Here is a 26,205-nt window from a genome sequence, read left to right on the forward strand (position 1 = left end):
GAACTTCGGGCCCAAGGCAGCGATGTCGTGAGTTCGGATCCTGGTCACTGCCACTAAATTTTATCAGTACAGTTCACCTTTGTACTGTACCGGCTCACCAATTGCTTTGCTGTAAACGATCCACGCACGGGCGAGGTTAAAAGAGGCTGGACCAACCTCTAAAAAAAACCAAATCTCAGTCAACAACAATCCTAACTTCTCGTCCATTGATTAACCAAAGTCATTGGTAATATACGTAACGTATTTCCTGTTTCCCTCTCTTCTCATAGCATTTTATTATTGCAGATACGTTAATCTAACTGTCACAAAGAGTTCCCACACTCTGGACTGTTCACCTTGACTACTTCCTTTACCACTTCCTACGTCGTGGACCTATTTCCCTCTCTTCTCATAGCATTTTATTATTGCAGATACATTAATCTAACTGTCACAAAGGGTTCCCACACTCCGGACTCCTCGCCTCGACTACTCCCTTCACCACTTCCTACGTCGTGGACCTGTTTCCCTCCCTTCCCATAGCATTTTTAGAATTGCAGATACTGTACATTATTTTAATTATCACAAAGGGTTTCTACACTCCGGAATGCTCGCCTCAACTATTTCCTTCACCACTTCCTACGTCGTAGACCTGTTTCCCTCCCTTCCTATAGCATTTTAGAATTTCAAATAGATTAATTTAACTTTCACAAAGGGTTCCCACACTCCGGACTGCTCACCTTGACTACATCCTTCACCGCTTCCTACGTCGTGGATCTGTTTCCCTCCCTTCCCATAGCATTTTAGAATTGCAGTTACATTAATCTAACTATCACAAAGGGTTTTTACAATCCAGAATGCTCGCCTCGACTACTTCCATTACCACTTCCTACGTCGTGGACCTGTTTCTCTCCCTTCCAATAGCATTTTAGTATTGCAGGTATATTAATCTAACTGTCAAAAGGGTTTCTACACTCCGGACTGCTCGCCTCGACTACTTCCATTACCACTTCCTACATCGTGGACCTGTTTCCCTCCCTTCCTATAGCATTTTAGTATTGCAGGTATATTAATCTAACTGTCACAAAGGGTTCCCACACTCCGGAATGCTCGCCTTGACTACTTCCTTCACTACTTCCTAAGTGTCGTGAACCTGTTTCCCTCCCTTCCCATAGCATTTTTAGAATTGCAGATACATTATTCTAATTGTCACAAAGGCTTCCGACACTCCGGACTGCTCACATTGACTACTTCCTTCACCACTTCCTACGTCGTGGACCTGTTTCCCTTCCTTCCTATAGCATTTTAGTATTGCAGGTATATTAATCTAACTGTCACAAAGGGTTTCTACTCTCCGGACTGTTCGCCTTGACTACTTCCATCACCGCTTCCTTCGTCGTGGGCCTGTTTCCCTCCCTTCCCATAGCATTTTCGAATTGCAGTTACACTAATCTAACTGTCACAAAGGGTTTCTACACTCCAGAATGCTCACCTCGACTACTTCCATTACCACTTCCAACGTCGTGGACCTGTTTCCCTCCCTTCCTATAGCATTTTAGTATTGCATGTATATTAATCTAACTGTCACAAAGGGTTTCTACACTCCGGACTGCTCGCCTTGACTACTTCCATCACCGCTTCCTACGTCATGGACCTGTTTCCCTTCCTTCCCATAGCATTTTAGAATTGCAGTTACACTAATCTAACTGCCACAAAGGGTTTCTACACTCCAGAATGCTCGCCTCGACTACTTCCATCACCGCTTCCTACGTCGTGGACCTGTTTCCCTCCCTTCCTATAGCATTTTAGTATTGCAGGTATATTAATCTAACTGTCACAAAGGGTTTCTACACTCCGGACTGCTCGCCTTGACTACTTCCATCACCGCTTCCGACGTCGTGGACCTGTTTCCTTCCCTTCCTATTGGAATTTAGAATTGCAGTTATATTAATCTAACTGCCACAAAGGGTTTCTACACTCCGGACTGCTCGCCTTGACTACTTCCTTTACGGCTTCTTACGTCGTGGACCTGTTTCCCTTCCTTCCTATAGCATTTTATTATGGTAGATACATTAATCTAACTGCCACAAAGGGTTCCCACACTCCGGAATGCTCGTCTTGACTACTTCCTTCACCACTTCCTAAGTGTCGTGAACCTGTTTCCCTCCCTTCCCAGAGCATTTTTAGAATTGCAGATACATTATTCTAATTGTCACAAAGGCTTCCCATACTCCGGACTGCTCACTTTGACTACTTCCTTCACCACTTCCTACATCGTGGACCTGTTTCTCTCCCTTCCCATAGCATTTTTAGAATTGCAGATACATTATTCTAACTGTCATAAAGGCCCCCCACACTCCGCAGCGCTCGCCTTGACTACTTCCTTCACATATCCTACATCGTAGACCTGTTTCCCTATCTTTCCATAGCATTTAAGTATTACAGATACGTTAATTTAACAGTCATAAAGGGTTTCCGTACTCCTTTTTTTTCACTGCTCACCTTTCCGCTTTCTTTACTACCCTCTACGTCGGGGACCTGTCCCCCCCCCTTCGCATAGCATTTTAGTATAAAAATATACCAACATTTTTGAATATTTAATATTCAATGCCAACATTAAATTGAATAATGTAAAAAGCTGCTTTGTTCTAAATACATACATACCTATATACTTTTAATTAAAAGGCGAAATTTTAATACTGAACATAAACGGTATATAACTGCCGACTAATATTGTTAAGTTCAATTTATTATTATGAAAGTTGTGAGATTTAATTAGCTTAAATAACATTATTCTGAAAGCTGTGAAATTATAATGATATATATTCATAGACGCCAAACTGTTTACTCCATGAATGAAAGAGCTTAGAGTAAAAGTCGTTCTCTCTGTCTTAAGTAGACAACAAAATTGTTGGTCGCAAAACGTAAACAAATAAAAAGAAGAAGAAGGTAGCTCCTAATGTTATTCTTATGGGACAAATTTAAAAATGTTTTTTAAGTATTTTATAATTACTACTGAGCGGAATCGTCTAGAATTTTAATGGTGTCTTAACACTGGTGTCATAACTATTTGTGCAAAATTTGAACGCTATAAGTGCAACGGTTCTTGAGTTTTAGGTGCGAACACACACACACACATACTCCAGCGGACAACTTTTCTCCGACTCCGCTATACACGATAGGTACATAGATTCGTTCACTTCGTTCACTCATCTATTACGTTTCCATGGAAACAACCCATGTTACGATAATTTTAACTATTTATTCATGATAACAAACTGAAACACACTTAAAAATACCCCCGCCGCAGCAAACCTGCAGACTAAGCGAATTTCCATTTCCCTGATTGGATTTACACTAAAATGTCTCCTTAGAAATATCACATTTATTACTGATTTAAATAAAACTTTAACGAGTACTTAGGTTTGCTGCAACAGGGAGGGTAAAAAGGTGTTTTTTGTCAAACGTAATAATTTAGTATAATATGAATGCATTTTCCAAAGTTGATCAAAATATGTTCATAAACAAGCAAACTACAACAGTTTACTTAGTCTCCATAAGAATAACATGGGCATTTTAAATTTACAGACTTTTGGAATTTTCTCCATTTTCTTTGCAGCAAACCTAAGTACTCGTTAAAGTTTTATTTAAATCAGTAATAAATGTGATATTTCTAAGGAGACATTTTAGTGTAAATCCAATCAGGGAAATGGAAATTCGCTTAGTCTGCAGGTTTGCTGCGGCGGGGGTATTTTTAAGTGTGTTTCAGTTTGTTATCATGAATAAATAGTTAAAATTATCGTAACATGGGTTGTTTCCATGGAAACGTAATGTAAAACGGCAGCATTTAGCAATGTTTTTAATTTTTTGTACTTCTGGCTTTTTTTAGTGTGCTCTAGTGGCGAAACGGTTCATCGTAGAAACAAACATTATGTACGAAACTTGTAGTAAATTTTGTCATCTTTAATTTTACAAAGCAGGATTTTATCAAAAACCCATACTTATCGAGATTTGCCTGAAAAACCAAAAAAAGTGCCCAAATTTTAAGGTTTTTCACAAAATAACCAATGTTCCGGGCAAAATATCTGTCAGCAAACCTCATATTCGTGTTCAGCGACCCAAAAAACATAAAGAAAAGTAATGATTAGGACTGTACCTAAACTTTCCGCTAACTGTCACTTATAATAGATGAGTGAACGAAGTGAATGAATCTATGTATCGTGTATAGCGGAGTCGGAGAAAAGTTGTCCGCTGGAGTATGTGTGTGTGTGTGTTCGCACCTAAAACTCAAGAACCGTTGCACTTATAGCGTTCAAATTTTGCACAAATAGTTATGACAACAGTGTAAAGACACCATTAAAATTCTAGACGATTCCACTCAGTAGTAATAATAAAATACTTAAAAAACATTTTTAAATTTGTCCCATAGGAATAACATTAGGAGCTACCTTCTTCTTCTTTTTATTTGTTTACGTTTTGCGACCAACAATTTTGTTGTCTACTTAAGACAGAGAGAACGACTTTTACTCTAAGCTCTTTCATTCATGGAGTAATGAATATATATCATTATAATTTCACAGCTTTCAGAATAATATTATTTAAGCTAATTAAATTTCACAACTTTCAGAATAATAAATTGAACTAAACAATATTAGTCGGCAGTTATATACCGTTTATTTTCAGTATTCAAATTCACCTTTAAATTAAAAGTATATAGATAAGTATGTATGTATTTAGAACAAAGCAGCTTTTTACATTATTCAATTTAATGTTGGCATTGAATATTAAATATTCAAAGATGTTGGTATATTTTTATACTAAAATGCTATGCGAAGGGGGGGGGGACAGGTCCCCGACGTAGAGAGTGGTAAAGGAAGCGGAAAGGTGAGCAGTGAAAAGAAAGGAGTACGGAAACCCTTTATGACTGTTAAATTAACGTATCTGTAATACTTAAATGCTATGGAAAAATAGAGAAACAGGTCTACGATGTACGAAGTAGTGAAGGTAATAGTGAAGGAAGTAGTCAATGCGAGCGCTGCGGAGTGTGGGGGGCCTTTATGACAGTTGGAATAATGTATCTGCAAATCTAAAAATGCTATGGGAAGGGAGAGAAACAGGTCCACGATGTAGGAAGTGGTGAAGGAAGTAGTCAATGTGAGCAGTCCGGAGTGTGGGAAGCCTTTGTGACAATTAGAATAATGTATCTGCAATTCTAAAAATGCGATGGGAAGGGAGGGAAACAGGTCCACGACACTTAGGAAGTGGTGAAGGAAGTAGTCGAGGCGAGCAGTCCGGAGTGTGGGAACCCTTTGTGGCAGTTAGATTAATATATCTGCCATAATAAAATGCTATAGGAAGAAAAGGAAACAGGTCCACGACGTAGTAAGCGGTAATGGAAGTAGTCAAGGCGAGCAGTCCGGAGTGTAGAAATCCTTTGTGACAGTTAGATTAATATACCTGCAATACTAAAATGCTATAGGAAGGGAAGGAAACAGGTCCACGACGTAGGAAGTGGTAATGGAAGTAGTCGAGGCGAGCATTCTGGAGTGTAGAAACCCTTTGTGACAGTTAGACTAGTAGTACGCTTATTCTGCGCGTAACGGGATGAGTGAACATGAGCGCAATAATGAAAGAGTCCACCCACACCTAGCATACTTACCGGTGTCACTGGTGAACACAATAATGTTATTTGTATGGGCAAATCAACCCATGAGTCGGGGCAAATAATGGTGAGTCGGTGGCTCAGTCGGTAGCGTCACGCGGACTTCGGGCCCAAGGCAGCAATGTCGTGGGTTCGGATCCTGGTCACTGCCACTAAATTTTATCAGTACAGTTCACCTTTGTACCGTACCGGCTCACCCCTTGCTTTGCTGTAAACGATCCACGCATGGGCTAATGCAAGGTTAAAGGAGGCTGTCAACCTCTTAAAAAAACCAAATCTCAGTCAACAACAATCCTAACTTCTCGTGCATTAATTAACCATAGTCATTGGTAATATACGTAATGTATTTCCTTTTTCACTCTTTTCTCATAGCATTTTATTATTGCAGATACATTAATCTAACTGTCACAAAGAATTCCCACACTCTGGACTGTTCACCTTGACTACTTCCTTCACTACTTCCTACGTCGTGGACCTGTTTCCCTCTCTTCTCATAGCATTTTATTATTGCAGATACATTAATCTAACTGTCCCAAAGGGTTCCCACACTCCGGACTCCTCGCCTCGACTACTCCCTTCACCACTTCCTACGTCGTGGAACTGTTTCCCTCCCTTCCCATAGCATTTTTAGAATTGCAGATGCATTTATCTAACTGCCACCAACGGTTCCCACACTCCGCACTGCTCGCCTCATGCTCGACACTGTACATTATTCTAATTATCACAAAGGGTTTCTACACTCCGGAATGCTCGCCTCGACTACTTCCTTCACCACTTCCTACGTCGTAGACCTGTTTCCCTCCCTTCCTATAGCATTTTAGAATTTCAAATAGATTAATTTAACTTTCACAAAGGGTTCCCACACTCCGGACTGTTCACCTTGACTACATCCTTCACCGCTTCCTACGTCGTGGACCTGTTTCCCTCCCTTCCTATAGCATTTTAGAATTTCAAATAGATTAATTTAACTTTCACAAAGGGTTCCCACACTCCGGACTGCTCACCTTGACTACATCCTTCACCGCTTCCTACGTCGTGGACCTGTTTCCCTCCCTTCCTATAGCATTTTAGTATTGAAGGTATATTCTGTCACAAAGGGTTTCTACACTCCGGACTGCTCGCCTAGACTACTTCCATCACCACTTCCTACGTTGTGGACCTGTTTCCCTCCCTTCCCATAGCATTTTAGAATTGCAGTTACACTAATCTAACTGTCACAAAGGGTTTCTACACTCCAGAATGCTCGCCTCGACTACTTCCATTACCACTTCCTACGTCGTGGACCTGTTTCCCTCCCTTCCTACAGCATTTTAATATTGCAGTTACATTAAGCTAACTGTCACAAAGGGTTTCTACACTCCAGAATGCTCGCCTCGACTACTTCCATTACCACTTCCTACGTCGTGGACCTGTTCCCTCCCTTCCCATAGCATTTTAGAATTGCAGTTACACTAATAGATGAGTGAACGAAGTGAATGAATCTATGTATCGTGTATAGCGGAGTCGGAGAAAAGTTGTCCGCTGGAGTATGTGTGTGTGTGTGTTCGCACCTAAAACTCAAGAACCGTTGCACTTATAGCGTTCAAATTTTGCACAAATAGTTATGACAACAGTGTAAAGACACCATTAAAATTCTAGACGATTCCACTCAGTAGTAATAATAAAATACTTAAAAAACATTTTTAAATTTGTCCCATAGGAATAACATTAGGAGCTACCTTCTTCTTCTTTTTATTTGTTTACGTTTTGCGACCAACAATTTTGTTGTCTACTTAAGACAGAGAGAACGACTTTTACTCTAAGCTCTTTCATTCATGGAGTAATGAATATATATCATTATAATTTCACAGCTTTCAGAATAATATTATTTAAGCTAATTAAATTTCACAACTTTCAGAATAATAAATTGAACTAAACAATATTAGTCGGCAGTTATATACCGTTTATTTTCAGTATTCAAATTCACCTTTAAATTAAAAGTATATAGATAAGTATGTATGTATTTAGAACAAAGCAGCTTTTTACATTATTCAATTTAATGTTGGCATTGAATATTAAATATTCAAAGATGTTGGTATATTTTTATACTAAAATGCTATGCGAAGGGGGGGGGGACAGGTCCCCGACGTAGAGAGTGGTAAAGGAAGCGGAAAGGTGAGCAGTGAAAAGAAAGGAGTACGGAAACCCTTTATGACTGTTAAATTAACGTATCTGTAATACTTAAATGCTATGGAAAAATAGAGAAACAGGTCTACGATGTACGAAGTAGTGAAGGTAATAGTGAAGGAAGTAGTCAATGCGAGCGCTGCGGAGTGTGGGGGGCCTTTATGACAGTTGGAATAATGTATCTGCAAATCTAAAAATGCTATGGGAAGGGAGAGAAACAGGTCCACGATGTAGGAAGTGGTGAAGGAAGTAGTCAATGTGAGCAGTCCGGAGTGTGGGAAGCCTTTGTGACAATTAGAATAATGTATCTGCAATTCTAAAAATGCGATGGGAAGGGAGGGAAACAGGTCCACGACACTTAGGAAGTGGTGAAGGAAGTAGTCGAGGCGAGCAGTCCGGAGTGTGGGAACCCTTTGTGGCAGTTAGATTAATATATCTGCCATAATAAAATGCTATAGGAAGAAAAGGAAACAGGTCCACGACGTAGTAAGCGGTAATGGAAGTAGTCAAGGCGAGCAGTCCGGAGTGTAGAAATCCTTTGTGACAGTTAGATTAATATACCTGCAATACTAAAATGCTATAGGAAGGGAAGGAAACAGGTCCACGACGTAGGAAGTGGTAATGGAAGTAGTCGAGGCGAGCATTCTGGAGTGTAGAAACCCTTTGTGACAGTTAGATTAGTGTAACTGCAATTCTAAAATGCTATGGGAAGGGAGGGAACAGGTCCACGACGTAGGAAGTGGTAATGGAAGTAGTCGAGGCGAGCATTCTGGAGTGTAGAAACCCTTTGTGACAGTTAGCTTAATGTAACTGCAATATTAAAATGCTGTAGGAAGGGAGGGAAACAGGTCCACGACGTAGGAAGTGGTAATGGAAGTAGTCGAGGCGAGCATTCTGGAGTGTAGAAACCCTTTGTGACAGTTAGATTATTGTAACTACAATTCTAAAATGCTATGGGAAGGGAGGGAAACAGGTCCACGACGTAGGAAGTGGTAATGGAAGTAGTCGAGGCGAGCAGTCCGGGGTGTAGAAACCCTTTGTGACAGTTAGATTAATATACCTGCATTACTAAAATGCGATATTATAGGGAGGGAAACAGGTCCACGACGTAGGAAGTGGTAATGGAAGTAGTCGAGGCGAGCATTCTGGAGTGTAGAAACCCTTTGTGACAGTTAGATTAGTGTAACTGCAATTCTAAAATGCTATGGGAAGGGAGGGAAACAGGTCCACAACGTAGGAAGTGGTGATGGAAGTAGTCTAGGCGAGCAGTCCGGAGTGTAGAAACCCTTTGTGACAGAATATACCTTCAATACTAAAATGCTATAGGAAGGGAGGGAAACAGGTCCACGACGTAGGAAGCGGTGAAGGATGTAGTCAAGGTGAGCAGTCCGGAGTGTGGGAACCCTTTGTGAAAGTTAAATTAATCTATTTGAAATTCTAAAATGCTATAGGAAGGGAGGGAAACAGGTCCACGACGTAGGAAGCGGTGAAGGATGTAGTCAAGGTGAACAGTCCGGAGTGTGGGAACCCTTTGTGAAAGTTAAATTAATCTATTTGAAATTCTAAAATGCTATAGGAAGGGAGGGAAACAGGTCTACGACGTAGGAAGTGGTGAAGGAAGTAGTCGAGGCGAGCATTCCGGAGTGTAGAAACCCTTTGTGATAATTAGAATAATGTACAGTGTCGAGCATGAGGCGAGCAGTGCGGAGTGTGGGAACCGTTGGTGGCAGTTAGATAAATGCATCTGCAATTCTAAAAATGCTATGGGAAGGGAGGGAAACAGTTCCACGACGTAGGAAGTGGTGAAGGGAGTAGTCGAGGCGAGGAGTCCGGAGTGTGGGAACCCTTTGGGACAGTTAGATTAATGTATCTGCAATAATAAAATGCTATGAGAAGAGAGGGAAACAGGTCCACGACGTAGGAAGTGGTGAAGGAAGTAGTCAAGGTGAACAGTCCAGAGTGTGGGAATTCTTTGTGACAGTTAGATTAATGTATCTGCAATAATAAAATGCTATGAGAAGAGATGGAAACAGGAAATACATTACGTATATTACCAATGACTATGGTTAATTAATGCACGAGAAGTTAGGATTGTTGTTGACTGAGATTTGGTTTTTTTAAGAGGTTGACAGCCTCCTTTAACCTTGCATTAGCCCATGCGTGGATCGTTTACAGCAAAGCAAGGGGTGAGCCGGTACGGTACAAAGGTGAACTGTACTGATAAAATTTAGTGGCAGTGACCAGGATCCGAACCCACGACATTGCTGCCTTGGGCCCGAAGTCCGCGTGACGCTACCGACTGAGCCACCGACTCACCATTATTTGCCCCGACTCATGGGTTGATTTGCCCATACAAATAACATTATTGTGTTCACCAGTGACACCGGTAAGTATGCTAGGTGTGGGTGGACTCTTTCATTATTGCGCTCATGTTCACTCATCCCGTTACGCGCAGAATAAGCGTACTACTAGTCCTAATATGCCTAGCCTATTAGGATTGTGACATGCGCGTGTTTTGTGACGTCATGGGAGAGTAGAATTTAAACTCTATTGTATACTCATCACTTGTACGTCAATGTGGGGTAATTTTGTACGAAAAAAAACTTATCAGCTGGTAGGTACTAAAAATATATTGTTTTATATGTCACCAGCCATTAATATAGCAGGGAGTGTATGTTGTTCGAGCTGAAGAAAAAAGGAAACTAAACTAAACACGACAATACATTTTTTCACTAATTCATAACAATACACAACTTCCTGGGAATTAGAATTGAAGGCATTTCAATGAGGCAGTTTGATTGAATCTAACACTGATACAAATCCGATACTGGATATACAAAATTAATGATGACCCCAAGAACATTTTAATTACAGTATTCCACATTCCATGACATATAGTTGACACGCATGAACATGTCTGTAGGCTATTCATTCCATAGTAATCCAAGCGAAGTATCTGTGGAAATACCAAAAATGCATTCACTAAAAGGAAAGTAATTTATGAGAGTTTCCTATCAGTACTTTATTTCGCATGATAAGATACAGGTACTGGGATCGGCTCTTATCAAATAATGGAGTTTTAGACAACGATATAGCCTTCTTTTCCTCAAATGTTTAAGAAAAACTTATTGGTGCATGCAAGCTTTTAGTCTGAAACTTCAAAAACGAACTTCATGATTAGAATTAATAAAAATTAACCATAGCAAAAATATGTTAGTTTATACGAAATCGTACAGTCCAGTCTATCGCTTTTTTCCTAACATCTAGAATATCTTTAACACTGTAATCAGTAGGCGTATAGTTTTTGAACACTACTGTATCGCTTTTGCCTGCAATAAATACCCAACCTTAGGATGTAGCAAAATATATTTCAGATCTTTGAGTTGAATGAATGCTTTAATATCCTTCTAATTCTTTATCAAACCAACATAAACATAAATAAAATGAGGTGCGTCATACTCAATACGTTCAGACCAGTCTATCACTTCTATCTAAAATCTAGAATATCTTAGAACACTGTAATTGGTAGGCATAGTTTTTGAACATGTCAGAAATCTAGTTTGTGGAACTTTACAGAACTACAGTAAATTTGTTACACCCGGTCTAGACAAGTTCTAATTTCCAGATGACTTCTCAACAATTTCCTCTCGCTTCCCCTTCGCCAGTATAAATCCACCCACAAAGATGATAAGAATTTAAGTTTAATTTCTGTTGCTCTGTACAGTATTTCAAACAGTTTTATAATTATTAATTATTCCTCCTACATAATTTGTAATATGTGACGTAAGAAAACGATTATCTTGCACAATTGGTCTTTATTTAGTTATAGTTTAAACCATTGATTATTAGATATTGAAGCAGACACCCCATCTATATGGACCAGCTGTAGCCATTTTTTTATTGAAAAAGTAACGTAGTTGTGTGAGCCAGTCACAGAATGCGCTAGTGTCAGAAATTCTATATTATACCTTAATTTTTGTTGCTGACCAGGTTGATGGGTCATAACAGTTACCAATAGCTCACCATAAGTCATTCCCTAAGTTTGACTTGGTAAAAAGTGTGTGTATTCGACAGCATTTAGTAACATAGATCAACGCAATCTGTCGGTAGCTCACTTCAACTACGACAATTTTGATCAAAAATCTTGCTACAAATTTATCATGGGGATGGAATGTCTAGTAAAAGGTTTAAACACATTGAACCTGTTAACAAATCTTGCTAAACATTATTTATTGCTATAAACTGGTATTTAACAGTTTTTCCACGGATTCACGTATTGCTTCCATAAAGGGATTGTGGTTCGCATTTTTAATTTATTTTCCGACTTATAACACTTTTTCTCTAAATGACAATATGTTCTCGATTAAATCGATTTTTTATATTTTTTAGGTTAGGTTAGATTCGAAACCTTATGATGTTAAAAACTCAATGTAGATTGATTCAAATTTATCGGGATTGTGTATTTGTTTCAAACAAACTGTAAAGTGAGTGGCCCTAAAATGCCCATCGATGTTTTTTTACATCTCAAGTAAAATCCACACATGAGACTATTGTGTGGATCATAACAATATCTGGCGGTCCTGGAATGTGGTTATTAAGTGACCATCAATTTATCATTTATGGAGGAAATGCTGCTGTTTAAAATAGGGTTCGTAAATCTCTATAACTCATAATGCTGTCAAATAAGCTTACTTCTTCTACAGTTAGAATTTGACTTTATGGGAATATCCAATACGCAATAATTAAGAGTCGTACACACTTTTATTCTTGTTTTAAGTATTAGGTATATACTAAATCAATTTAGATTACTGCAGATAAGTCAGTAAAATACTGTACCAATTCGATATGAAATATAATACTTTCTCTGTATTATTTGATCAGAGGTCATCATCCATTTTTCTCATTTGTACTGTGTTTAGGTCTTACATAGGCTTAGGTTCTAAAACATATGCTATGATTCTTTGTTTACATTTACGTCGTTATTTTGTAACCATCAAAGGCCAATGGTAAAAATCAAAAACTTTAAGTTACTTCTAAATTATTTAGGTATTATCAAAAATTGAAATTGGTTCTTCTCAAACCATCCGAACAACTGTCGAAACAACCTTGGTAAGTTTGGCTAAAATATGTTCAGCCGTTATTGATAGTATTAGAAAGTTTGCATTGAAGAAGATCCCAAAGAGCTTCGCTTCGCTCCGTTCAGTTATAACAATCTTAAATTTTATCTGAGTAGCGAAATTAGCATATTTTAGTGGTCAATTTGTGAATGGTAATATTTCAATCCGAACTTTCAGAGATGGACCAGCTGCGGATAATTTCAAATCATGTTCCTGAATGGTTCATGTAAAGGGGATTATGACGTTTTCTATTGCAAAAACTACATGAGTATGGCAATGTATATGTTTACCATAGGATATCTTGTCTGCTAGTATTGAATTAGATAACAAATTTTAAAAAATACTTTAAAATGAGAGAGAAACCAGTCCATGTATTCAAACGAAGCCAACGTGAAACCCTCATCAAAACAGGCTTCAAATTCTACGATAATACTATTTGTACAGTACATAGACTGTTGTTAACTGTTCCAAAGAATATATTAGTTGTGTGACGGCCCCAAAAATTCCCAGACCAATTACAAATCAGCTGGGGAGCGATTTTGGCTACACCCACTAAACCCTGTCAATATACCGTCACAAAAGCTTTGCTTTATTCCAAATATAAAAGGAGTCTGTAATATTGAACCGTTTTAACCTACCATCTTCTGCATCAGCGCAGTTGTCTCACCATGGAATACTCCGGCGACCAAGACTCATGTCCAACGGAAAATGGTATTTGGGTACAGAATCAACCCCCACTCGGAATCCAACCAGCAAACTTCAGACTAGAAGGCAAGCATAAAAACCACTCGGCTGCCCAGTCAAACCAGTCTTATCTCATCCTGCACTAACAAATAAAACTGAAACTATCTCCAGAGATAAAAAGAATTATAGACCGACAGCAGTGTTGCGGTTAGCATTTGTTCTGGCGTCCACCAATAATGTTGGGAGCGCCGTACGGTGAACGCGCTACGTAACTACACGGCACTCCTAGCGATAGACATCACAACTTGCAGCGATTGACATGCTAACCGCAGCACTGCTGTTGGTCTATATTTAATTCTATTTGTCTATGATATCTCACCGTAAAATTTAATACCTAGATATCAATAAATAATAGCAAGTAAGTTTTCACAAATAACTGAGCTGAAATCCGTTAAAAATTGCCAATAATGTTTGTCAAATAGCATTTGTTTCGTGGCTCCGGTGCATTTCTTCGTGCAATGAGATGGTATATTTAGCCGGTTTACGAGCGGAAGGTAATCATGGCAGAGCGGTTTTACAACTCACGACAAATACTTAACTTTCAGTGATTGCTATTGGACATTCGTGACTCAGCTGATTACTAAACGTCACTAAGCAGACAAAACATCTGGATATGTTCTAACTAAATGAAATAATCATAGCCTAGGCCTACGTTCAGGGTGTACACCGATTTCTAACTTCCGTTAAGCCATATAGACAGTTATTTTAAAGCTGCAAAAATAGCACATACTTAAACAATAAACAAACAAACACTTTACACACCTTGGGTAATCCATAGCCCTTATTCTCGTTTGTACTATTGGAAAGTGTTAATTTCATAGCTATACATTTCTCAAAAGTCGTTTTAAGAAGTTTCGTCTTGTTAAAATGTAAACAATGCGCTTTACTTACACGTTTTGGGGGGAAATAATTGATGAATTCAAATTTTTCTTCTAAGCTTAGATACGTTTGTTTCTTCGTATATAACACAGGAAAACTCTCTTTGTTTTGGGTTTGTAAAAAACTATTTTGTCACTGTTTTCAGATTGTTTAAATGTCAATGTACATTGGGCTACTAAAGGATCATCCAAGCTGTATGTATTTGATATTAAAGTAGTTTACTCGTAAATATTGATTTTTAACAAAATAATTGCATCGACTTTTGCTGCTTACTTAAAAGTCTGGATGATTTTAACTTACTGTTCCAATAAAGTACATGATTATCTTCTAGTCAGGCGATTTTGACAGTCGACGCATCAAGTTATGTCTGGCCATAAAACCTTTTCCAAAAGTGAAGATAAGTTCGTACTTAACAATGTAGAAAAATCGTTCGGCAAGAGAAAATTAAATTTTGAATTTAAACGAACAAAAGGGTTGGGATATTTGGTAAAAAAAAAAAAAACACTTCAGAAGGTGAGAGAGATAAACAAATAAAAAACCCCACACTTATGTTTCTGGCCTTATGACTACTTTGTTAAGAAGTTATAGGGGTTTCCAAAAATGGAATAGTTTAAAATGACGAAAATAAAATATTTTTTTATACATACCTAGGTACAATAGAGCACCATAAAAATAAATAATTAGGCTACCAAACAAAACTTTGACACATTTCCAATTGTTGTGTACATACAGTACTACTGTACTATTATCTCCAACTTTTTGTTAGATAGCATCTTTAAATATCCCAATGTCAAATTATATCTAGGACAAGAATCGATCCTTCAGGAATCGAACCGACGACCTTAAGATTTTGAGGCGAGCACTCTAATTAATGGCTACCATGAACAATTTGGTACTATTAATTAAACCTCCGGTAGTAAAACAAAGTAAGGATTGCAATTTTAATCAGCTAACCACTTTGTCAAGTTAGTTGAGAGTTAATGTAATTAGACAAATGGATTGGGTCGCCCGACTGACACTTACTTAACCTGGTTTGGACTCCTAAGAGCTTAGTTGTGTCTATTTCACAAGATAACTAAAAGAAAATTCAATTTAATTTGTTTGGTAAATTAAAAACTTATATGCAAACTAAATTTTTATTCTTTTCCAATGAGTATGTATTGATTTATTTCCATGCGACTTTGAAAATACTTTGTATGTGAATTGTGTTTTAAGGTGATTGTTTATTATAAAACCTATAAAACTAGCGATATATTTAATGAACATAAAAGTAGTTTTAGAAAATTAATGCAACTCTTAAGTCTTTTCCACCATTATTCTATTACACTTTAATCAGATTTGCTGTACGATATATGTCAAAAGCAAATCATTTTAAAGTTCCTATGATGATATGTCTGTTAGCACAATAACTCGGGCAAAAATGAACCAATTTTGATGAAATTTAGTAAACCTACATTTATTCGAACGATTTTACGAACCAGCATGATCAGACTATGGGAACGGGGGTTTATGGGGGGTTTTATGGGGTAAAAATAGGGTTTTCCATTTTTGATCCTAAAAACACAAAATTTTACAATTTATTTCCAAACCATTTTGTAATTAACATATTTTGTAATTAAATAGCTAGCTACAAAACAATACTCAACTCTGGATAATGCTTGATTAATTAACTCTGTCACACCGATAATTATTTAAAATATATTCAAAAACAAACATACCACTAGAGAGCTCCCTAGGACAACGGTGACAAACTGAACTGGCCAACGTTCAGGTCATATTTATAACCAGAGATCGTTATCACATTCGTGTAGATAACAGATAACCCATCACGCACATAGTTCGACCGGAAACGTTGCAAATAAAAGCCATAATTTGCTCGATTCGATCGCCCTTCAGCGGTCAACATACACAAGCGTGCACCATCATCACAAATCAGTGATCATGTTTAAGGAAATAAAATAAACTGCGCAGGTCAGAAATTGGAACATTTCCCATGGAAAAATACTTGTATAACCACAGATGAGGGGAGTAGAGTACCTCTTATCGTTTATTTTTATAGGTGCTCTTTAGTCTGTGGTGTTACTGTTAACTAGGCGAAAATCTGTTCCAAACGGTTCCAAGCTACTGGTAGGACCGTGATTCAACCATATGGCTGGGTAAAAAAAATAGATAATACCCCCGCCGCAGCAAGCCTGCCGTTTAAGCGAATTTCCATTTGGCTGAATTGATTTTCAATTGATCTATTTGAATAACATTAGGTTTAACGAGTACCTAGGTTTGCTGCTACAAGGAAACTAATAAAGTGTGTGTTTTAAGTAAAATAATTATTGCTTAGTATAAAATGAAGATATTTGCCAAGTTTGATCAAAAGATATCCATAAACAAGCAATCTACAACATTTTACAATATTCTCCATAAGAATAACATAGGAATTTTAAATTTACCATTTTTTTTAGTTTTCTCCGTAACCAATAATCGTACAAAAACACTTTGATATACTGAATTGTTTGTTTTTTAAGCTCTTTAAGAAGGTTTAGAGAAAAATTGGGAAATTTTGTGTTTTGAGGGTCAAAAGTGAGAAAAACCAATTTTTGCCCCATAAAACCCTGTTCCCATGGTCCGATCATGCTGGATCGCGAACTCATTCAAGTTTATCCCGCCTTACACATTCAAACCAAATCTCATCAAAATCGGATAAAAATTACTCAAGTTATCGTGTTCACGGACATATATATATACATATATATATATATACATATATACAAATTTGAACGAATGGTGTTTTTGGCCTCTGGGGACATCAAAATGAAAAAGTAAATCGGTCCCGGGCCTAAGTCTTACCATGAGACCTACGGTAATAGCTACTTCCCTATAGGGAAATTCGCTAAAAGGAGTAAGAACTAGAAAAAATACTGTACACAATTTGAGGGAGGATCGTGAAAGGATTAACATTTTCGATAACCTACTGGAAACCTTAGCCAACCAGTTGGTAGCGTGTGGAAACAACCATTGCTACTTGGATGGCCGACTATGAGTATATTCAGTGCATACTCTTTTGACCTGTTTCAATAACTTTAAGAATTTTTTAAAATTATACGGAATATGTAAAAGTTGACAAGTTCGTGCTCGCCATACAATCAAACTCGTGGTCTTTGTCCTCTTAAAAAAAAAAAAATTTAACCAAAAGATTAAAATCAACAATTTGACAATGTTTATACCTCATAACAAATTGAATAATCCTATAAAGGATAAAGTTTATGTTTTACCTGTAAAAATATGGTCCACGTGGGTTAATTGTTGAGTTCGATGTTACATCTTGATAATCCCTGTAACAAATGAAAAAGTTATGAATTGTATAATACTTCTCTTTGAGTACGGTTATACAAACTACAATACATTGTACGGTATATGGTTTGCTTTTAATGGTGTAACAACTGTAACAGAACAATGAAAAAATAAAATATTGAGCTAGCACAGGGATACATCGGTACATCCATGAGACATATTGTTCATTTATTTAACTATGTAGCTGGGTAGCTTTAGCTCTCGTCCAGCAGGTCGCCGGTTCGATGCTGTGAAGTCAGTAAACTTTCTATGGTTTGAAACCGATTCGAAAACCAATGGGTTCAGGACCCAGCTTTACTTCATCGTTTGGCTTTCAAATGATCCTGGCTAAAGGAACACCTGATGATGTTAGTCAGTAACAAAGCTAAAAAAATCATCTCACACCATTCTACCTTCATCTTGAATTCATAATTGAAATTAAAACGAATAGTTAATAAAATGGGTGTTCTATCAAGCGTGTATAAATTTTATTTTACTATTGTACTGCATTTGTACCAACAATTTTATTCCAAGCTGTCCATTACTTTAAAGACAGGCATTTATTCTGGCTATCTACTGTTTCCTTTCTTTTATCTATACAAACCTAAGAGAGATTTGAAAAATGTACATTAGCGGCACTAAAACCCAAGAACTATAAGCCGATTGTATAGATAAGTATAGATTATGTGTATAGGTATAACAGATTTGGCCTTCTCCCAATGGTAATTGTATTGATTAAGCCAGTTAAGCCTTCTAGATAAAGGCAATTGTGTGGATTTTAAACTTATAGTCATTCACATCTGTTTAAAAATCTCATAACAAAAAGTTTATCATTGAAATACTAATAGGAATCCAGTTATCAGCTGTTTATTAATTTCCTAAAATAGCACAGTTATCGTTATACCGCCACCTCGCTAAAGTTCGAAGCTATAGTCAAACAATGTAATTTAGTCACGGCTCCAATCTCAAATCACCGGGACAATCATTCATGTTGCATCATGCATGCAGCTATGATTGGGAGTGACGTCACTGCATATACATGCATTGAACAACCAAATCAGCTGTCTAACTATGCGGGTACAATAGTCAACATTATGATGTCGGAATGGTTTAGGGTAGACGAGTCTGATCAATGATTAAAACTCTAAAAAACTGAAGGGAAAGCAAGGTACTTAAAAAAGTGTGCAAAGAAGTTTTAGTTGAAAATCTTTTACTTAGGGTCTGGGGAGATCCGAATGAAATTTATTCGGCCATGTGTCCTTTATCCATGATATTTATAATTTTTTTAACAAAACAACACATTTAGATCATTAATAAACACTGCTTATACAGCTTTCTTAGCAGCTAGGTACAGCTTATAAACTCTCAAAGTTCAATGCAAGTATTCATCACATTAGAAATACCGTAAATATAAAAGGAGCGAAAAACTATCCGATCACTAATAATTCTAAGAACACAAAATGTTTACAGTTGAAAACGAGCTTACAATTTTCTCATAAGATGAGTTGTGTATTTTCAGAATGGAAAGTCAATTATTATACAAACTGATACACAATTACGAAACGTTAAATGGTTAAATATACCAGTACCAAATATTTTTGGAATTATTTATATGGAATCGGTTTTAAGGTGACTGTAAGCTGTAAGTAACATATAAATGAGTGTTCAAAACCTGTGTTTGGAACCAATCATACACAGCCATCAACATTGTCATCCTGTCTATTTGAGTGGTTTAAATGTTCAATGCTGATATCCCCGTGACAGTTTTGGACACTACTAGTAGTACAGTTAGTGACATTTCAAAACTTCTAGTTCTAGTTTGGTCGATTCTGATTACAGTTGTAACAGGACGAAATTACTGGCCAATGTATAATATTTTATGTATATTCATTTATCTTGTAAAAGTGTATGTATAATATATATGTATAATAGTGTTAAAAGATGCTTATACACCACCCAACTATTATCACATAAAACAACGTTTTATTTCCATTATACTGCAAACTATAGCACAAATGGGGGAAATCAACTATAATATGTATTATTTGTTACCAAAGCATAGACACCTGTCAATTATTCAGTATATTTTACCTTTTTTCGGTAGACTAAGGTGTCAAATAAAGGCGTACTGCAAGAAACCTTTGACACCTTAGGCTACCGGAAAAAAGTAAACTATACTGAATATTTATTAACAAACAGCCAAATTACACCTGTATCGAAATGCACATTTCAGAATGTAAAGCTTGGGGGGATAAAAGAATAAAGGTAACGTTAAGCGTTATCACGGCAACAATGAAAAGACCTTTTTAGGAGGTATGGCCTTTAAAACCTCGTCCGTCGTGCATAATGTAAACATCGCCTCTTTCCCTGCTCCGTCCCGCGTGAATAACATGACCTCTATTACCATTGGTGATGTCACAGGGTTAAGGCACTACTTTTTTGTCGAAACAGTTTATAACATAAGACAGTTCTCACTCACCATTACAACATTGGTTAAACTTTCTCGTATTTTCATTTAATTAGTGACGATTGTAGAGGTTGGAGTATCATTGATTATGGTGTAGTAATTCTTGATTCGGTAGTGGTTTTTTCCTCTGTAATATCTGCACATTATAACAATGTGAACAACGTTGTGACGTGTGTTATATCGTCCTCATATAACAAAAATTTCTCTCTTATCAAAATTGGCAAGTTGAGGTTGCTGTCTTGACGCGTTTTGCATGATTAAAATTCGTTTTTAACCTACTACCTTTGACTATTAATACAACAACAATAGTCAATGCTACTACAGAGCCAGCTGGTGGACTGCCGAGATAGCGGAATTGCGTCGAGCGGCATTGAGGGCCAGAAGACTTGCTACCAGGGCTAGAGAACCCCTAGACAGACGGCGTAAGTCGGATGCTTATAGGGTGGCTAGGAGGTATCTTCGTCGAGCCATCAATCGGAGTAAACGCAGTTGCTGGGATAAATTAAGGGACGATGTTGATTCCAACCCGTGGGGCCTGGGTTACAAACTTGTAACCAAGAAACTTGGAACCCGCTCTCCACCTTCCGTCATGGACAGGTTCACTATGGAGAGGATAGTCGAGTCCCTTTTCCCGGCTCACGCGTTGCGCCCACTGCGGGATTATGGAAGGGTGGACGACGTCCCACTTTTCAGCCCTGAAGAGCTGGTGGCGGCCGTCATATCCCTGAAGAACAACAAGGCTCCTGGTCCCGATGGGGTGCCCGGTGAAGTCCTCAAGAAGGTTTTGACTACCAACCCCTTGATCCTTTTGAGCATGTACAACGCCTGCCTGGTTGAAGGGGTTTTCCCCTTGTGCTGGAAGACAGCTAGGCTTGTGCTTGTTGGGAAGGGCAAGGGAGACCCAGATCTGCCATCCTCTTACAGACCTCTGTGTATGTTGGATACGGCTGGCAAAGTCCTCGAGAAATTGATCCGTTCCCGGCTAAATTAAGCCGTTGTCGCTGCGGGGGACCTCTCCCCTCGTCAGTATGGATTCAGGATGGGGCGATCAACGATTGATGCGATTGAGGAGGTGAAGCAAGCCGTGATGAGAACTGAGGATTTTACCCACTACTCTCGCAGGGTTGTGCTGCTCGTAACGCTCGATGTGCGAAATGCATTTAATTCGGCGAGGTGGTTCGATATGCTGGATGCTCTGGAGAACACCTTCCACGTGCCGGCATACCTCATGCGCATCATAGAGGATTATCTCCGGTTTCGCCTCCTAACGTATGACACTGCGGAGGGCCCGCGGACGATGAGTGTCACTTCTGGTGCTGCCCAAGGTTCCATACTCGGCCCAGACCTCTGGAACGTCGCTTATGACAGCCTTCTGAGGTCTGAAATGCCTGAGGAAACAGTCTTGGTTGGGTACGCAGACGACGTTGCAGCTTTGATAGCTGCACGTAGCGTTGAGCTGGCTCAGCTAAAGCTAAATCGAGTTATGCGTACCATAAACGCATGGATGGCAGACCACGGTCTCTCGCTTGCTCTGAGCAAAACCGAGATCGTGATTTTGACAAAAAAACGGATTGACACCATCGTGCCGTTGAGGGTGGGAGCCGTCGAGGTTCAAACTGTTCGTTCTGCCAAGTATCTTGGGGTATGGTAGACAGCAAGCTTAGCTGGCGGGATCAGATCTTCCGTACAGCGGACAAGGCCGCTAGGGTGGTTTCTTCTCTTAGCCGGTTGATGGCCAATGTCGGAGGGCCTCGGTCCAGTCGTAGAAGGCTATTAATGTCTTCGGTCCAGTCCGTACTCTTGTACGGTGCGGAGGTGTGGACAGACGCACTAAATAAGGAGGCATACAGGATGCGGCTCGCCCGAGTGCAGCGTCAGGCAGCACTGAGGGTAGCATCTGCCTACCGAACAGTGTCCGAGCCCGCCATCCTGGTGATTGCTGGAGTCATCCCCGTCAAACTTTTGGCGGCGGAGAGAAAGGCAATTTACCGGCGCCGTGGGGAGGACGAGGCACGAACAGAGGAACGCACCCGCACCTACCAGCTGTGGCAGGAGGGCTGGGAACAGGAGACACGGGGACTCTGGACCAGGCGACTGATACAGCAAATCCAAACCTTGGGTTGATCGGCGGTACGGAGAGGTGGACTTCTACCTCACCCAATTTCTGACGGGACACGGCTTTTTCCGGTCGTACCTGTTCAGGATGGGCAAAGCCGTGTCACCCGACTGCATATACTGCCCAGGCATTCTCGATGACGTGGAACATACATTTTTCCACTGCCAGCGCTGGGAAAGGCCCCGCCTGGAGGCTCAACAATTAATAGGACTGCTGTCGGTGGACACGGTCATACCGATTATGACGGAGGGTGAGGACAATTGGACCTGTGTGTCACATTATATCCAGGGTATTCTCCGCGCCAAGAAGATCGACCTTGACCGGGATGCGGTTGTAGGTCATTAAGAATCGAAATGCCAGAAACGGTGCGAGCCCTGAGGGCTTAGGTCACATGTTGGCCTGACTTGAAGTAATGTGACAAACAATTCCAGGTCTGTGTCCAACAGAGTAGAGGGGGTTTTTTAGTGAGTAGTCTGACAATTTTCAGGAGTCTCACACTACAGGCTGGCTACCTGTGTGCGTAAAAGCATTTTCCCTCCTCTCCCTAAAAAAAAAAAAAAAAAAAAAAAAAAAAAAACTACAGAGCCAGCAAGGCAATTAATTATCTGCTCAAGAACTTTGCGTTAGTAGTGGTTTCTGTTTCATCTTGATTGCTATTGGTTATGTCTTTAAATTTTGGGGAGCGAGCTGGTCTAGTGATAGAGCTCGGGGCTTCGGAGCCAGAGGTGCCGGGTTCAAATCCCAACAATCGCCATTTTATAGATGTGGTAATACCTTGACCCTCTAGAACAAGCCTGAAGTAATGTGTAAGACAAGGGCTAAAACCTAGCGTCCTAGGATGTAAAGGTGAAACAAAAAAATGTCTTCAATTCTAACTAATGAAATGGATGGGCGATCTTTTTCACTAAGGATAAATGCATTTAATTTAAGACGGATAAACTGGTAGAATAAATGTGTCCGGAATTATTGGCGATTATAACCAATGAAGGAACTTAGCGTTACGTTCCGTTACGTAGCGTTACGTTTTACGCAGCGACCTTGAAGCACAGGAAGCGCGTGGGAAGCTGTTACAAATCCTACGGCTTGTTGCATAATGGTCTCTGTTCCGTGCATAGTTCTCAGAACAAATAATCCCGTGTAAACTTGGGAGAGGCAATCTGCGCTTTGGTTTAAACATCTCTTTTCAGAGAATAGGATACAATACCTCCAGCAAATAGTTTAAGTTATTACTATTATCAATTGAGATGATGACGCGACCTAGGTGTATACTTCCCAATTTGAGTGGAGGATGAGAGTATATGTGAGAGGATGATCTGTGTAGCTTTGTTACTGACTAAGATCAGCTGTTTCATTACCCTTGTCATTTATTTAAAGCCCAATGATTAGGAACAGCTGGGTCCAGTTTCGAATTAAAAAGCTGCTGACTTTTCTCAGGATCGATCCAGCAACTTCAGGCGGGCACTATAAACAATTTATATAATACCGTGTAAAGTAGGGATATATTTCCCATGTAGTGTAAAATTTGAAGAAAAAAACGTGGTGCAATCTGTTGAGATGGTCTACCAACCAATGACAATATTCTGGGTCAAGTGATAAATCAATCAGCTGTTTGCTATTAGTACGGTGGTTTAGCTAGGATATTATAAACTATTGTGCACTTTATGATAAAAGCACCAAATTTTGCACAGAGGTAAACCGATGTAATATGATCAAATTTAGATGTGGAGCCATCGGCCAACTGCCCCCTAGCGGCCGTGGCGGCCATTTTTCAAAATGGCCGCTACTGTATAGACAAAATACAATAGAAGTAAGATAAAATTGTCAAAAAAACGTCCGATTTTGATTAAATTTAACACAAACGTGTAGGATAGCATCAGTAAGCTTAAACTAAAAAAATCAGAATAATCGGACCATTGGATGCGATAGCACCACAAGTTTTATGGGAGTTGACATTTTTCAAAAATCAGGTTTTTTCATTTTTTACAATAAAATCTTTGAATGATGAAATTAGGACTTATTCCATGTTAAAGAGCTTAAAATACCCCCGCCGCAGCAAACCTGCAGACTAAGCGAATTTCCATTTGACTGATTAGATTTACACTGAAATGTCTACTTAAAAATATAACATTTATTCCCTATTTAAATAGAATTAGTTTAACAAGTACTTAGGTTTGCTGCATCAGGGAGGGTAAAACTGTTTTTTTTTGTAAAATGTTAATAGTTAGTAAGAAATAAAAACATTTTCCAAATTTGATCAAAATATGTTCATAAACAAGCAAACTACAACAGTTTACTTATTCTCCATAAGAATAACATTGGAATTTTAAATTTACAATTTTTTGGAATTTTCTCCGTAACCATTAGGCGTATAATAACGCTTGAATATACTAAATTATTTGTTTTTTTAAGCTCTACAAAATGATTTGGAAAGAAATTGCTAAATTTTATGTTTTTTGGGTCAAAAATGGGAAAAACCTATTTTTACCCCATAAAACCCCCCGTAAACCCCCGTTCCCATGGTCCGATCATGCTGGATGGCGAACTCGTTCGAATAAACGTAGGTTTACACGTTTGTACCAAATTTCATCAAAATCGGATCATTTTTGCTCGAGTTATCGTGCTAACGGACACATATATATATATATAAATATATAAATATATAAATATATATATATATATGAATTTAAACGGATGGTGTTTTTGGCCTCTAGGGACCTCAAAACGAAAAAAAAAATCGGTCCCGCTTCCAGGTCTTACCATGAGTACTACGGTAATAGCTTATTCCCTATATGGGAAATTCGCTAAAACAAACAATTTAGTTTTTTGGATCATCAGCGTAGGTTAGATGGTTGTGGAGAAAATGTAAAAAAATTACCTTAAAATTCCTTATGCTATTCTTATGGATACGTTGTCCTATGTTATTCTTATGGAGAATATATAAAATTACATATGAAGCTTATTTATGAATATATTTCGATGAAACTCGGTATTTGGCTTTATGTGGTTATAGTAAATAGAAATTTGTTTAAAATACCCCAGTTGCAGCAAACCTGCATACTCAGCACAATGTGAAACCTGGCAATATATTAGCTACAGTAGTAAAATGAATATATTTTAAGTTAGTGATTTTATCACTTTCTTGATAAAAATCGGTTAGACATTCACTGAGTACGTAGGTGTTCGGTTACAGGGGTACTTTTCGACGTTTTTGCTTTTGTTCCTGACCTTTTTATCAGTTATAAAAACGTCGTATCCGAGAAGTCAACGGTTTCCTTGGTCACAAGATGAGGGTTAAAATAAATGGACGGTGGCAGGACCAGAGGTTGCAAGGCTCATTGAAGAGTTTAAGTAATCTAACCAAGACCAGTCACAAAACACAAAGCATCACAATCTTCTCTCGTCTGTACATTGGATGCCAGAACCGGGATGGGAATCTAGACGAATTCTTCAGACATGAAAACCAAGATTTCCCTCCTGCACTATCGGATAGGGTTAGCATCCGGTTTGGTGTGAAGAATGATCTTCTTGCATGTCTAGAAGACTTCAGTCCGCCTAGGTCTGAGATTCCTTCATCAAGCTGCATTGTCCTAGACGGAGCAGTCATAATCCAACTGCTGAAGCCTGCTATGACAAAGACCTTCAACGATTATGCCCAATAAGTATTTGTGCCTCACATACTCTCAAAGCTTCATCACACCACGCGACTGGATCTAGTGTGGGACAGCTACATTAACAACTTGTTGAAATGTACAGC

At 38.7% G+C, this 26,205-nt stretch overlaps 1 protein-coding gene across 1 annotated transcript in view; it reads right to left on the minus strand.

The window, feature by feature from the left end:
• LOC128993781 (fatty acid 2-hydroxylase-like) overlaps positions 1-26,205 on the minus strand; it is an 84,529-nt gene that overhangs the window by 22,295 nt on the left and 36,029 nt on the right. The window contains exon 2 of the mRNA XM_054417770.1: positions 17,811-17,870. The gene's annotated coding sequence lies outside the window, so the exon portion shown is untranslated. The remainder of the gene's footprint in view (positions 1-17,810; positions 17,871-26,205) is intronic.

The sequence above is a fragment of the Macrosteles quadrilineatus genome, unplaced genomic scaffold, assembly GCF_028750875.1.
Source record: "Macrosteles quadrilineatus isolate MER2022 unplaced genomic scaffold, UCM_ALF_1.0 Scaffold_5__1_contigs__length_97177068, whole genome shotgun sequence".
Lineage (NCBI taxonomy): Eukaryota > Metazoa > Arthropoda > Insecta > Hemiptera > Cicadellidae > Macrosteles > Macrosteles quadrilineatus.